Below are 5,014 nucleotides of genomic sequence, written 5' to 3'. Positions count from 1 at the left end.
CTAACCCTTCTTGTAGTAGACGTCCTTCAAACTATTCTTGTGATGGCCTTGTAGATGTGATTAGTGCCTTAGATACCCCTCGGGCTGGTTGTTTCACTGCACTACCTGTATATAGATATTAATAAAACAATAAGTGCTTTTCCATCTCAGGTGTTTGATACTCCCCCTCAATTTTCCCTTGCCCCTCAGTCCGTAAGTTCTGGCTACTCACTTCCCCTTCTTTCCCATGATTCAAATTCTTGCTCTTGGGGGTATTAGCGCTAGCTTTAGAATGATACGGTCCCGAGATGGAGGAATCAAAGGTTTATGCTTTTTCTATGGGAGTAACAGATTTCTGTGGCCCTATTTTCCTTGCATTCCTTTGAGAGCTGGATTGTTCTTTCTCTGCCTTGGAGATTAGTTCCTAGATAAATGTCTTCCTTCCCAAATTTACACTATTGCTTTCCTTTTTACGACCCATTTTTCCTGTGACTTATTAGATTGGGGGTGACTTTAGTATCTCTGTAATTCCTACAATTGGACACATGCACCCTATATGTATTAAATCACACCCTAAGTGTCTCAGTCTTCGACAGTGGTGAGCCCACCCAGGTATGTTAGAGTAATAAGCAGGTTCTTACCTCTCGTCTTATCGCCCAACAACTGTGGAGCTGATGACACGCTAAACAAAACATCAAAATGTCCTAAGTGCCCTAGTATTCACAATGGTGAGCCCACCCAGGTATGTTAGAGAGATGTGTAGATTCTTACCTCTCATCTTACCACCCAACAACTATGGACTAGGAACACTCTATATCAAACAAACAACTTCGCTGACTGTATCGTCAACTGCCATCCCCGGTAATAACACCAAAATGTAGTGTTGTTTTAATCAATCTTAATTGATTGACACTACAACATTTAATTGTCAACCCAGGGTAGGTCTTGTCGTTTCAATGGTGTTTGCACTGCCTGTGCCGATACACTCTAGCCAAGAATAAGGAAATGTAGAAAACAGTAAAAGATGTCACTAATCTAAATTACTGAATCAAACCATGCATGTAGATATAAAAACACTCTACAAAATTCAATCAGACTTCACATCTTTCAAAATAAAGGCGTGCCACACAGGAACTAATATCTATTCCAGCTGGTTACTACCATTTTGTTGATTAACTCAATGTAACATCATAATATAAATGGAAACAATAGCGAATGTAATCCACGATTTGTACAACAACAACGAGAAACCATAAATTAATTAGTTAAACTAGAATGTACACTACCTCTATCACTGAAATCCCTACCAAAGAGGAAGGCCATTCCTCCTCAGCAGGGTGTAGGAATAACACAAAAGTGATTAACGAATCAGCTGAAGAGTTGTTGGGCTGTGCAACAGGTACAAATTTACCCTTGATTACATTATCTTTTTCCTCCTTTTTATGCATTTGTGCCATGATGTAATAATATTTTGATAGAATTTTGATAGAAAGTAAACGAAATCGCTTTTGATATGATTTGGTTGTCAAAGCTAACTTTTGTTTCTTTTTATTTAGAGATTAGTGAATCGGACAATTGTTTTTTAGTCTATTGAACAACAAAGGATAAACAAGGAGAAAAGAGCGCGTCTTTTGCAGTCAAGTTGAGAAATGAATTGGAAGGATCAGCACAAGGCGAAATATTGTTTGGATAATAGCATATGGTTGCGAATTCCTGAGGATCTACTGATCTTGAGGAATCACGGTTATCTCTTTTCCTCTTTGACTATAAGAGGGGAAAAACGAATATAATAGAACAATTTTTTTGCCTTTTTACTTCGACTATAATTGTAAGAGACAAAGGGTTATTTTGAAGAACACATCGTTACTATAATGACATTCAGAATTAATGAGTAATATATAATTTGTGTTTCAGTTCGTTCGTGATATGCTGAGTAACTAGGCAGTAATCACCAGTGACTTAGGCCCGGTCACTGGTGGATTTCACTGCTTTTCCCTGTGTTATATTTTTACATTTTTAATACAATTCTAATTACTTTGTTTTGTAGTTTTATGATTGATCTATTTGATATATAAATCACTGGTGTTGAGTTTGTGCATTCTGCGTGTTATTGCTTATCTCTGTTGATTGGTTGCATTTATTTGTATCATAGATTGATTTAATTATTAAATAAGAGTTATTTCCTATTAATTGAGAGCCAGAGTATTATTGGTTAGATCAGGTGCATTATTGTTTATATTTAGATGAAAGAGCTCTGTTACCGCTACAATGCACTCGGTTGATGTGCTTATGGCTTGTAATTGCAATTAGAGCTTTTTTATTAAGATTGAGTTTTGATGCTTGAATAGTTTAATTTCTTTGAAGTTACAAGTTTGGTAGTTTATGGTTTGATCCGTTTACTCTTGTATTGAAATCAATAATTTATTTTAGAGCATTACTCTCTATAGATCCAATGATTTCCATCACTTGCACTTGCTGTGTACACTCTTGAAACAAAAATACTTACCCAAGTCGATAATTAATGTGAGGCATTTAGGAGTTCTAAAAGACATCTTATATGCACCCAACATTTGGCCTGTTGTCGGGGAGAGTGTTTCCATTTCACAAAAGGTGATGTATGTTTGACGTTTGTTTGCTGCAAAAGAATTGGGTATTAAAAACAGAAGGTAAGAACTTGCGTACGAGCAAGTAAAGTGCTTGCTCCTTTGCTCGCTTTTCAACAAAATAGCGTAGGAACTCAAGTAGAAATAAATGTTTGATGTTTGTTTGCTGTGAAAGAATTGGGTATTAAAATTAGAAGGTAAGAACCTACGTATGAGCAAGTAAAGTGCTTGCTCCTTTGCCTGCTTTTCATAAAAATTGCGTAGGAATTGAAGTAGAAATAAATGTTTGTATTTCTGTATGAATGACTAAGAAGAAAAGTATAGAAAAAGATATAATTCCTCCACCCATATCTGAAAAATCTATGGGATTGGTGCCCCTTGGACGATCAACCTTCATTGACGAAATCATAAGAAAAGCTGAGTCTGAGTCATCAGTAGGACCCTGAATTGTTTCTATAAGAAATCCTACTTTAACCCTTCAGGGCACAGGATCACCATCTGTAGTTGACGTTGAGATTTATAGCAAGACTGAAGGGTCTGAACAGAGTTTTCAGAACACTGAAAATTTACATCCTAACCCTTTACCAGGAGGGAATTCTTACAATCTCCGTGAAGGAGAAGGAGAAACAGGTACTGTTGAAAAGATTGAATCATTGAAATCCAAATCTCCTAAAGTAGTAGTTGAACTAAGGACATCCAGTATTCTGGACCAAGGTAGAGTTGTTAAATTCATTCTAAAAGTCTCTTCTGAACCCCCTAGGAACAAATTTCTAGCTCTAGAAATCCCTAAAGTATATTGTCACATTTTTTATCAAATGGATAATAATCAGCAACAACCTCACACCTCTACATTACAATACCCTATTGTTGATACAACTGTCAATGCTCCCATGAAAGCTATTCCATTACAAAATATTCCTACCTTCCACGGGCTAACTTCAGAGGATCCTGATGCATTCATTTTTAAATTTGATGTTTTATGTAGGGGATATGATTACACTACCGACCCCCAGAAGCTGAAACTGTTCCCCTCTACTCTGAAGGGAGCATACCAATATTATTGGTGAACTAGAGAACTGAAGGATGAAATCTTTCAAATGGTAGCTAAGAATAATGAGACTCTTGAAGAATATGTAGAATGTTTTCAATATAATCTGCAAAGATCTACTTATGAAAATTTGCCTCCTAGAGTTCTTAAAACTACGATGATCAAAGGTATGAATGACCAATGGGTAGAAACACTGAATTTAATGGGGAGGGGTGATATTTATCAAGAGGATTATGATGATTTATACAATTGTGCATCAGGTGCTCCAAAGGCAGTACAAGGCTGAAACCAACTAGAGGTGATGCGATCACCAGGGACAACAGAGCCTCAGAAGGAAGCATTACATGAGTTGAAATCGAAAATCTGTCAGAATATTTCAAGGCTGATATCTTGGGGACCCTGACAACACAATTGGATATCATGCAAGCCAAAAAAAAATAGGTCGAGGGAGAACAAAATCTAGCTATTTTCTGTCCATGTTGCAGAAAGAAACACAATCATAGAGAATGTCTGTTAGATATGATACAAAGATGCACCATTTACACTAAGGATCATGCTATGGAGAGTTGTCCATCGCTTCCTGGATTAAAATTAGTTTTCAAGGAAGCAGAAGAGGAAGTGTAACCAGTATATATGTTGAACTAGCGCCGTCAATGGCAAAAACGTCCGACAGGTATGCCTATAGAACCATCTTCTTCTTTCCTTCTTTACAATTTAATTCTCAGCAGTATTTAGGAGCAACATGGAAGAACCAGCCACCTTTCTCTACCTAGCCACCTCAAGCATTTTCTATGCCACCATGGCCCAACTAGTCAAATCAAAACAATAATTGGCCAAATTCCTCTTACCCTCCACTATTCTGGTAGAACAACCCTATTCCTCTCAATGGTCTCCTTCTACCTCACAAAATCAGAACTGGCAACCAAATTAGCAACGATCCGCAAACCATCCCATGGGAACAGTTCCTCTGCCTCAACCAACCTTACCAACACCTTACACATTGCAGCAAAATCCTCAACCTAATATGTGGCCACAACTCCCAGCTCAACCCATCCGAATCCGAACAACATACCAATCCAGTTAGTACAAATTATTCAGAGCCTAGACCCTAAAGTTGAGTTGAGAGAATGTAATGAACTTAAGATAAGATCTAGACGGGTAATCGCTTCAGATGAGGAACAAAATCTGCAACCTGAAGTTAAAGAAACGCATCTGAATAATCCTTCGACTGTAGATGACCAGCAAATAAAACAGGGAGAAGATACAATCAGGCATAAGGATCCCAAACAATTCATAACTACTTCTCCCCCATTCCCAGAAAGATTGATAACACCTCGACCAATTGAATATCCTGACTTTGATCTTCTAAGTGAACTTTAAAATC

This window comes from Pinus tabuliformis, chromosome 3_1 (assembly GCF_031772625.1).
Source record: "Pinus tabuliformis cultivar Carrire ecotype Pingquan chromosome 3_1, CPIR1, whole genome shotgun sequence".
Lineage (NCBI taxonomy): Eukaryota > Viridiplantae > Streptophyta > Pinopsida > Pinales > Pinaceae > Pinus > Pinus tabuliformis.
This window is presented reverse-complemented; position numbering follows the sequence as displayed.